The sequence below is a fragment of the Leptonychotes weddellii genome, unplaced genomic scaffold (genome assembly GCF_054177405.1).
Source record: "Leptonychotes weddellii isolate Sample4059 unplaced genomic scaffold, ASM5417740v2 HiC_scaffold_4543, whole genome shotgun sequence".
NCBI lineage: Eukaryota > Metazoa > Chordata > Mammalia > Carnivora > Phocidae > Leptonychotes > Leptonychotes weddellii.
In genome coordinates this window covers 1-11,659 of record NW_028012343.1, presented here as the reverse complement: position 1 = coordinate 11,659, position 11,659 = coordinate 1, and the positions used below count along the sequence as shown (strand labels likewise).

Genomic DNA, 11,659 nt, shown 5'->3' with positions numbered 1-11,659 from the left:
AATTCCATCTCCGACATCTTGGTTATATCTGCATCCATTTGTAAATATGCAGCATAAGTGATAATCTCTGAGTCTTTTCATTTTGGGGGCTCCTCCTCCTAATCATTCTGTTGATGGGTGTTTGAGGGAATGTATAGAGTCCAAATTATTGACCAGAACCCAAGCAAGATGGACCTGTTTTCTTGGGACCTTAGGGTTGCTGGCCTCTTGTTTTCCCAGCCTGTCTTCTGTGGGAGGGGCCTGCCGCACTGTTACTCAGGCAACCCTGTTTGGGCGGAGTTGCCCTGCACCGCTGTGGTGGGGGATGGGCTCAGTGGGAATCAGTCTTTGGGGCTTTTGTTCTCTGGCGCCTTTCCCTGGCGGCTTTCCGTGTCTCTTCCACGAGTCAGAACAGAAGAGACCATTTCCAACCCTCTGCCTCAGAGCAGAGAGACCTCAGTCTGTTCTTCAGTGAGCTCTCCAGGCCGCACTGTCTCCATTTCTGTCCCTGCTGCTATAAACTGCAGCGTCCTGGGTTGTGCGCCCCTCCGCAGCGCTCCCAGTCCTGCCTCCAGGTCGGGGCACATCTCTGCCCTTTGTGCTTCTAAACCACCAGCCACTACCAACTCGCGGCGCGCGCGACTTCACTGCTTGGGGTTTCCACCCCTGGGGGTTGCAGCTCACCAGCACGACCCCAGCACACCGGGTTTCCGTCGCGGAGGCTGCAGTTCGCATGCGCGCGACCGATGCTCTGGTTTCTGTCCAGGGGGGCTGCAGTTCACATGCGCACGACCCCGCCAGTCTGGTTTTCCACCCTGGGGGCTGCCCTAAAGTCCTTTCCCGACGCTACCGGTCTTCGAGTCTGTGCCCATCCACAGCGCGCGAGGCTGTCACTCACTGGCGGTGTAGGATCCCCACGGCCAGGCTCCCTCCCGCCGCCGTTTATCCTCCGATATCTGCCCGTAGGATCAAGGCTCTCCTCTTTGTACCTCAAAACCAACTGCCTGCGATATTCTGTTTGTAGAGATCCAGATCTTCTTACATCTCAGGCTGGTTTCGTGGGTGCTCAGAGTGGTCTGGTAGTTATCCAGCTCAATTCCGGGGACCAGTTGAAATAGGGTCCCCTACTCCTCTGCCATCTTTCCAGCTTCACATTTTTTTTGAGGGAAAAAACCAGGACTCCTAATGTTGGTCAGTCTTTTTACAGATAAGAAAATGGAGGCCATGGGCATTTAAGCTCATTATTTTTCGATCTCCTTAAACAGCATTGACCCAAGAAATAGCCTGTAACCCAGATGATCTTTTTTTTTTTCTGACTCCAAAGATCTTTTACTGAGACCTATTTAAAGCATTTCAGTCCTTAATTCAAATAAACTTCAACTCAACTGAATGGCTGATGGCTGATCTAGGTAAAGGCTTCACAGTGACAAAAATATGCTCCACCTACAGAGACCTCAAAGTAAGTTCCTAACTAGAGTGTGAATGTACTCAGGGTCTCTGTCCCATCTTCTTCAGGGTTTGACTGAGCTCCTCAAATTTGTGAATCTGCTGGATAAAGAAATCCCCATAGCACCTGGCGACCTTGGTGTCTGTGATGTGGATCATGTCCTTATTGATGTAGAAGTCAACCTCAGAGGCTGACTGAAATTTGCCATCAAGGGCAGAGATGCCACTGGTCCACACCAGGTTCTTCATCTTGTGCTTGAAGACAAGGAGCTGGATCCAGAACTCCTGCTCTATGAGGTCTAGGAAGCCAGCCAGCTTGGCCACAGGCATGGTGGTGTAGAGTTTGAGGAAGCTGCGGTTGGTAGAGAGCTGGGCCTGCTGCTGCACTTCATTGGAAAACACCTTCAGCTGCTGCAGGAAAGGCTCCTTGTGGTAGTTGGGGTGCACGTTGTCATAGGTGGGGACCAGAGGCAACAGGAATTTGGGGCACGAGTAGCTGAAAAGTTCCTCATAGACCTGTGGGTCACCCTTCTGCATGCGTAGCATCTTGTCCCCATATTTCTCCCACAGCTGCATGTGGTACATGGTGAGGGCGATGGCCAGCAGTGCATGCATCTGCTCATTGTGCTTGTTAATCATCTCATACTTGTATGTGGTCCTCTGGAACATGCTCTTGGTCCTCTGGATGTGGAGAAGTATGTTGGCAAAGACCCGGATGGCATCCTGGTAGCGACACATCATCAAATATGCAAAACTGACATAGTATTTGTGGTGACCTGGCACTCAGGCACCCGAGAATACATGCTCTTCTTATTCAGTTCGATATTCTCCAGTACCTTGATGGCCTGGTAGTAATCCCCCAACAGGGAGTGCAGACGCAGAAGCCCCACCAGGCTGAAATACCCAAACATCTTGTAAAAGGTGTGCCGTCCATACTCCCGCCAGCCACACTCTCAGAGTCAGCTCTGCTTGCATACATCTCCAGCTGCTGGTCAATATTGGACATGTCTACCAGGGAGTGAAGGACATTGAGGACACTGTGAACATTCCAGATTTTGGGATTGTCTCAGCTAAATGCAAGTGATGGCAGCTGACTCTTGTTATAGCAAGCTCTGATTAAACAGTCTATTTGTTGTAATATGGTGGTCTTTGTTTATTTCCACATCGTGCATTATCTCTGGGTGAGAAAACACAGGAAGTGGAGATAATGTGATTTCCAGCACTTTGCATGCTTCAAGATGTGGAAGAATGATCAAAAAAGTTTTTCCTGGGGACTGGTATTCACAAATGAATGAGGAAACAGATCCAGAGAAAGGACGCAAATCTTGCAATGATGTGGGAAACAATCTAGAGAAGAGGGATGTTCACAACACCAAGGTCAATTGAACCATCTCACTCTCTTGTTCTAAAAATATAAATTAGAACCTGGGGCACCAGAGTGGCTCATTTGGTTGAGCGTCTGACTTCAGCTCAGGTCATGATCTCAAGGTCCTGGGATGGAACCCTACATCTGGCAACTGGCTCCTAGTTCAGCAGGGAGTCTGCTTCTCCCTCTCTAACTGCTCCTCCCCAACACTTCGTGCTCTCACGTGCTCTCTCTCCACATGAATGAATAAAATCTTTAAATATATATATAATATATACATATATATAAATTAGAACCATAAGAGATGCTGAGAAGAGATAAAGGAGTATACATCCCTAAACAAGAATCCTGCAATAACAACAACAACAAAAATAGCTAAGCATACAAACCCCTGACCCCAAGCCATCTCTACAAGTAAACTGCACTGCAGTTTTTGCTGAGATGGCATAATTTCCATTTCCCTAAAGTGTAATGAATTTCCTTTGTGAAATAAGTTGGTACCTAAAGTGAACATTTTGACAAATTTCAGAGAAACCGTAAAAATCCCTAATGTTACTCAATTCTTTACTCATGGACCAAAGCAAAATGGTGATTAAGTATGAGGCATTCACAGGCAATCCTGTGAAATAGATACTGTTCAAAGATAATGTATAGAAAAAGGTAAAATCAGACTCTCATACTGATTGAACACATGTTAAAAACTTTATTTTACTCATATGAGGGAAGCAGGCAGAAATTATAAGGAGTTCAAAAGAAAAGTCAAACAGCACAGATTTATTTATATGGGTAAAAGAAATGTCAAAATGAATTGCAAATGGGACAAAATGAATTGCAAATGGGACTGTTTTGCCCACAGGTGGGTGGGAGTGGGATCACATCACTACTAGATGGGAACATATACATTACCTACAATTTATATAAAGAGTTGCAAAACAGCTCAAAGACAATGACAATGAGCATGGCTAGACTCTGATGATCCAAAGGGTATGCTGTAGATGGTGCGTAGTTTTCTACTGAAATAAAGAAACATGTTCTTTATTTAACTCTACCAGAGAGAAATTCACAGGGTTAATAGAATCAGAAATAAAATCATTCCTGAAAAGGCACTGAATAACAAGAGTAGGGCTTGAGTCTATGTCAGAGCTGCTCAATTTGGAGTGACCCTGTGAAAATAGTTGGAACTACCTAAGTACTACAGATTTGTATGTGTCACTTAAAAGGCCTAAAAGGGCTACATGTCAAACTCTAGATACATAAAACAGAGTCCACTCCCACACTTCCACCCTGCCCTGACATCTCTACCCCAAGTTTATTATTTATCTTTTATATTTTAGGTCCTAAGACTTTCCTTCAGCAATACTGAATGAATCACCTCCATATGTGGGGCCTTGCTCTCTCTCTCTGCTATGAATTCAGAGATGGCAAAATTTACTTCTTCCTCAGATGATATTACCCACCCCTCTATGTCTCAGACTTGTGTGGCAAAAAAAGTTGATGACAGGTATAAACATACTGAAATCCCTGGGGTATAACTGTTTGTTTTCTGGTTCTGAAGCAAGCAGCACAGAAAGGATGGGTAAAATGAAAGCTTTTCAGATTAGCAGGACAAAATTGAGAGGAGTTGGTACTACCTGTGGTGGGAAGGTGAGTGATACAGGTCATAAACACTTTGTTTCTGCAAAAGCCCTATCCACCAAAGACCACCAGAGACAAGGTTTTACATGGGCAAAATCAGATATAATAACCCAAGTCAGCGAGAGAGGGTACCCCAAAGGAACTATGTGCTGCTATCCAAGAGGGAGGAGAAATGCATCTTTTGTAAAATTGGGTTCCTAATGAAAGATTCTGAGAAGGGTCCCATTTCTGTATTGGGTGCTATTTCTGAGGTAGGATTAGGAGAAGCAGCAATTAACTAGTGATTCAGTGCTATCATGATGTGAGGGAGGATTACCAGTTGGGTGTCCCTGGTAATAGATAGGAATAGCAAATGGATCTAGAGATATCATTGATAAGAAAGCAGTAGTCACTCGAAGAGGGGGTCACTGGGCATTAAAGACTTCTCAGAAGCACATTGTGAGTGCTTTGAAGAGAGCAACCTGAATTCTCATGCCTACCAACTCATAGTTCCTTCCCCATGGTGGCAGTTCCAAAGGGCCATGTTAGCTTTATTCTCTAAGCAGGGCTGTTGAAAGAATCCTAGAGAACAGGGAGTTCATAAAATGTTGGCAATTTGTTGGCAGAATGGCAACTACATCCTCTGAGAAATCATGAAACAAACTCCCTGCATAGTAGGAAATTTGTGTATTAACTTTTGACTCCCTGGAAACTACTAATAGCTTAATGTTGCCTGGAAGCCTTATCAGTAACATGAATAGCCTATTAACACATTTTTTATGTTATACACATTATACACTGTATTTTTATAATAAAGTAAGCTAGAGAAGAGAAAATGTTAATAAAATCATAAGAGAAAATACATTTAGAGTACCGTACTGCAAAAAAATGTGTATATAAGTGGGCCCATGCAGTCAAATCCATATTGTTTAAGGGTTAACTGTATTAAAGCTATAAAGAGATGTATGGTAACAAACATTTCATTAAATGCTCTTCTGTGTCAGACATTGTGCCATTATAGATATTATCTCATATTTGGAGTACTCAAGAATTATAGAAGTACTTATCAAGGTTTTTAATGTCATGAATTAGATATGGGACAGTATAGTAGGGTTGCTAATTCTATATTTTATTAAAAAACAAAGTAAAATAGGGATGCCTGGGTATCTCAGTCGGTTAAGTGTCCGACTCTTGGTTTTGACTCAAGTCATGATCTCATGGGTCGTGGGATCAAGTCCTGCACTGGCTCTGTGCTCAGTGGGGAGTCTGAGATTCTCTCCCTTTGGCTCCTTCCCCACCTCTCTCTCTCTCTAAAATAAACAAATCTTAAAAAAAAAAACCAAAGAATAAAACAGAACTTACCATCTATCCTCATCATTATTTATAAATAGAAGATATTCTAATACTTCCAAATATATTAAAAACATAATCACAGAGGAAAATTTTAATGAGCTAGCTTTATCTCACCAAATTCTTTATTTTTCCCTGAAGAGCATAGTACAAGCAGTTCAGAGCTGCTGTTACAGAATACTCAAGATTTGCAGAAGTGGAAAGAAGACCTTCACTGATTTAAGTCAGAACACCAGTAGTCACTTCTTTCTTACTTGGTTGGTTATGATTCCTTCATCACAAAAGGATGAGATATTAAAAGATATAATGTGACAGCTGTTATGCTGAATTTCTCTTGCCCTGAAAAAAATTGCCTATAATGAAGATATGGCAGTGACATCTGCAGGCTGTGTGTTCATTCGGGAAGAAGGCTCCACACGTTCCAGACAAAACAGGTGCTTATTGTGTTCCCCAGGGACTCTCTCACAAATTTCTGCCTTTGTATCAGTTTCCCCTCTTCTCTTTCAAAAACAGATCCCACTATTTTACCTGTAAAGCAGCCACTGAATTAAATGCTCTCCCAAGAACCACTGTGTTTAGGTTGGCAATTCTGGGTTTTAACACGACCGTCACCACTGACTCCTTGCAGTTGATATGAACCACAGTAGCATGCTATGCTAAACAAGGGACAAGAAAACAGTAGGATATGAAAATATCTACAATAGTGTAGACTACTTCTCTAGGAAGCAGCTCACATGGCCAAGCAAGAGTATGACAGATAAGACATCACAGTTCTAAGTGTTGTCATTCACTCTCCTTGAATCCAAGTGAGAGGATTGGGCAGTTTTATAATTTCAAAGAAGAGAAAATGATGGTAAAGGATTCATAGAACTGAGTTGGAACTAGTAAATTCACTCCAAGATAAAAGTGAGGGAGATTCAGGGGCACCTGGGTGGCTCAGTCAGTTAAGCGTCTGCCTTCCACTCAGGTCATGATCTCAGGGTCCTGGGATCAAGCCCCACGTGGGGCTCCCTGCTCAGCCGAGAGCCCGCTTTTCCCTCTCCCTCTGCCTCTCCTCCTGCTTGTGCTCTCTTGCTCTCTCTCTGACAAATAAATAAAATCTAAAAAAAACTTAGAGCAATATTGACACCTCTGCTCAAATTAATTAATAAATATCCTTCTCAGTAGACTCTCTTGTCAAGGAAAAGTTCTTGTTTATTTAACTCCCTTTTCCAAAGAAACCATATGAACGAATAAAAGTCTAAAATAGTACAGTAAAATATATCTTCAACCAACCTGCCACAAGTCCACATGACAAACTTAGCAGAAACACAAAATCTGGATCAAATAAAAGAAAGAAGCTACAGAGAACACTTTACATGTTGATCACAGTGCAGAGGTCTGAATATAGATGAAAGGCAAGAAAAGGCCTTGAAAACAACCCTTTTTTGAAATGATAAAAGCAGAAGGAGAGACATAGGAGTTCTCCATTTTGGTAATTTCATTTTACTCTTTATAATGAAAATTTCAAGTACAGACAAAGGCAGAGAAAATAATGTAATAAACCACATGTGTCCATTACTCAGATTTAAAAATATTCAACTATAAATGAAGCAGGCAGAACAGATTTGGAGATACACTGGGTCTCTGGTGGTAGATCAGTTCCCTACATAAAATTAGCTCAGCTTCTATATTTTTACTTATACAAACAACCAAACAAAAACCCTACTGCTAAAGCCATTAGGGTTCTTCACTCAGGAAGAGTCCTAAATGATACGAGATGAAGCAGGGCAGAGAATACTGGGCAACAATGAGCTGAGATTCAGGTTTGCAGTTTCAGGTGAAAGTCAATTGAGGTAAGTTAAGAACAATGCAACCAAAAGTTTGGGGACCAAGGGGATTTCACAGTCACTCACTTGCCAACATGAAACTTGCTCTCCTCAAAGCAAGGTAAAGGATTAACTCTGAGGTAGCCTCACACTTCTAATCAAGGGAGCACATACAGCCCTCTGGCAGATGGTATTGCAAATTTGGCAAGCGCTAAGAGAGAGCTTACCCAAATTAAAATTACCAGCAGCCAACTGTCAGTTCACTCCAGATACCACTGCCACCTCCCACGCTCAAAAAACACAAGATCTAACCGAGATTACAAACCACCAATTCAGTCACTAAGTGAAAAATGAAAAGTATCCAGGGAAGCGAAGAAAGAAGCTGAGTGGAATCCTCCAGTATTTTTTCTAAGGCAAAATAACGACACAGATAAGAACTTCTACTCAAAGGTATGTAAAACGACAATCTGGCCTTGGATCTCTGTAAATACACTGTATCAAACAAAAAGAAGGACATAGACATTAGAAGTGAAGTTCAAGTACAGAATACATGTTGAAATCCAAAAAAAAAAAAACCCAGAAGAAAACTTTTGCAAAATTGTTTTTGTATTCTCAAAAGAACTAGAAGCTATCAATGAAGAGAGTACTGAAGATGGAAGATACAACGACATGGAGAAAAAGTTATGATGGTGATATTTTTTCTTATTCTTGAACTTCCTTCATCTAGCTCCACATCATCTTGACAGTAAGTATTCTTTTTCTTTTTCTGGAACTCAGAAGGTTCTGGATTCAGATAGTCCTTTATTGTAAAGTTTTATTTTTTCCTTGACTAATTTTTCTATTCTTTTGTTCTGTTTTTCTTCTTCAATTGGACGAATTAGAAATCTTTTGGTCTCTATGGCCTGTATTCCATATATATCATCTTTTTATTAAGATTTAGAAGAAAAACAAAAAACAAAATTTATCATAGATCTGAAAGTAAGGAAGCACTAAGGACTAGACCTAAGATGACAAAGAAGCATATCAGTAACTTTGAGGACAGGCTTGAGAAATGGTGAAAATGTAATGGAAGACTAAAAAATAATTTAGTATAAACAAACTAACAAATAAATAAATATCTGAACCCAGGTAGAAAGATCTTATGTTATACAAAGGAGGGGGAAATTACATTACTCTCACTCTTCTCCACAAAACATTAGATTCCAGAAGAAAAGAGACCATTTGCATAAAAAGCTAAGGGGAAGGTCTATTCTAATAGAATTTCATAACCAGCCAAGATATCATTTTTAGATTTAAATAATGGGAAGTAAAGGCTCAATATTTGTAGTACTCACAAACTCTTCAAAAAAAAACCATTTAAATAAATAAGGCAGTTCACTTTTTCTTTAACTAACTAAAGTTCATATTCTATTCAAATTTCTTCAGAATTTTCCTATTTTCTTCTATTCCAAGATTCTCCTGCATTCCTAACTCACAAAACTGTAATATAGTAAGTATTTGTTGCTCTAAGCTGCTAGTTTTGGGGCATTTTGTTACATAGCAATAGATAAGCTATTAATTACAATTGTGTAGCCCCAAATTAGGTAGTGTGGTTTTTCCACTCTGCTTGCACTTTTCCTAAGTATTAATTTACTATATCTATTCCCTTTGCATTTTCACCTAATGTTTTGAATTGATTTCAATAAACTGCATGGTTTGAGCATTTTAATTTCACTAGTGAGCCTTTCTGTTCCGTGATCTCTGACTTGGAATCTACCATTATATCAAGGCAATTTCCCACAGCAACAGCATTATTATCAATGGTGGCTGCCACAATTCTCACAAAGTCTCCCTCCCAATTCTGGGGGCTAAGGATGTGTAAATAGTTTTCCTGAAGGTCCTCAGCTGGTTCGTTAGGAGGGATTTGTTATTTTTACACGGAGTAAATATGCTGAAGAAGCCTTGGAAATAATTTGAAGAGTAAGGTAAATTTCCAAAGAAAATTTAGAACTCCACCCTGAACATAAGCAGAAATTGCTATCAGTGCCGGTCACAAGCTGATCCAGAAGCATTTCTTGATCAACAGACCAACCTTTGACTCTTCTCAGACTGACTTCTAGATATAACTGCAGCTGACCCCTCATTTTGTGTTTCTTCTGACCTCTAGCCACAGTCACAGACTGAAGCTTAACACTGTAACCTGTTTCACAAATATAGGGTGTTGGGGGGTTGTGGTTGTGTTAACATTGCCTAGTCCCATTTCTGGGCAGCTACAACTCAGTTAGGATTACTCAACTGGTATAGAGGTGGGAAAGAACAACTCAGAAAATAAACAGTGTTCAGATGGTATTTATGGGAAAAACATAAATCATTGACCTCAAGTCAACAAGTGGTTATTGAAGATTTAACTATGTGCCAGGTTCTACCCCAGGTGCTATGAAAAATAAAACAATGACTAAGACTCAGTTCTTGACAAAAACCTTTGAGACACATTTACTCATGAGTGATAGAGTCACAATTTTTCCTCACAAAGAGAGCACGGTGGAAAGGATGACACCACGAGGCAGATGCAAGTAAGAATGCTGATGACTATGCTCGCAAGTGGATAATAAGTTTTGTGTGAGGCCCACACCATGTCATGTACTAGAGGAAAATTTTACTTCTTATATAAAAACTAATGTTTAGGGTTTTTTTTATAGTTTCCATAAATAATAACCACAAATTTGGCAACTTATTTTTTTTTTAACATTTTAGTCATTATCTCACTTTTTTTTTTTAAAGATTTTATTTATTTATTTGAGAGAGAGAGAATGAGAGAGAGCACATAAGAGGGGGGAGGGTCAGAGGGAGAAGCAGACTCCCCGCCGAGCAGGGAGCCCGACGCGGGACTCGATCCAGGGACTCCAGGATCATGACCTGAGCCGAAGGCAGTCGCCTAACCAACTGAGCCACCCAGGCGCCCACAAATTTGGCAACTTAAAAATACGTTTTATCATCTCACAGTTCTGTGGGTGAGAGATCTGGGCAGAGCATGGCTCAGCTGTTTTTCTTTTTAAGATTTTTTAAAATTTATTTATTTGAGAGAGGGAGAGAGAGAGAGAGTTAGAGAGAGCACAGCAGAGTGAAGAGCAGAGGGAAAAGCAGACTCCCCGCTGAGCAGGGAGCCTGATGCAGGACCTGGGATCATGACCAAGAGCTGAAGGCAGATGCTTAACCAACTGAGCCACCCAGGTGTCCCTCAGCTGTTTTTCTACCCCAGGTTTCATAAGGCTGAAACCAACATGGCAGTAGGGCTGTATTCCTTATCTAGAGGCTCTAGGATGAATCTATGTCCCAGCTCATTCAGCTTATTGGCAATATTCAGTTCCTTGTGATGTGGGACTGAGGACGCTGTTGTCTTGCTGGCTGTCAGCTAGGGGCTGTTTTCAGATTCTAGAGAGTAACTACATTCCTTAGCTCATGTCCCTCTTCCATTTTCAAAGACAGCAGTGGTAAGTCAAGTTCTTCTCACACTTAAGATCTCTCTGTCTTCCCCTCCTGCCTCATCTTTCCTGACTTCTACTGCATCTCTCTGACTTTTCTGCCTTCTTCTTCTCCTTTTAAGGGTGTATGTGATTAAATTATGCCCACCCAGAAATCCAAGATTATCTTCTTATTTTAAAGTTAGCTTCTTAGTAGCTTTATTATATGTGCAAAGTTCTTTTACCACAATACCTAGCTTAGTGTTTGAATAACCAGGGGCAGAAATATTGGGGGTGGGGTTGGGAACATCTTTAAAATTTTGCCAACCCCAATTCTCAACAGAGCTCCTGCACTGAAAAAATGCTCATTTGTTCCTTCAATACAAAAACCATAAATCACAGATTCTTCCAGGGCTGGAAATTTGCAGAAAATGGGGTGAAATGATGGGAACTGTTAATTCCATACAAATGTAAAGACTAGAATGATTTTGCTGTTTAAATATCAGTTCTATTTGGAGCCAGCAATCACAGATGTCGACTATGTGTTTTTTTTTTTTTTTTTAAATTCCAAAATGATTTTTATTTACATTAGTCATCTTTTTTTTTTTTTAAATTTTTTTTTTATTCTTATGTTAATCCCCATACATTACATCATT

The 11,659-nt window shown here is 40.9% G+C and overlaps 1 pseudogene; it reads right to left on the bottom strand.

Annotated features, from left to right (window-relative positions):
• Window positions 1–150: 150 nt before the first annotated feature.
• LOC102749988 (eukaryotic translation initiation factor 3 subunit L pseudogene) lies at window positions 151–3,248 on the bottom strand (annotated as a pseudogene).
• Between the last annotated feature and the right edge of the window lie 8,411 nt (window positions 3,249–11,659).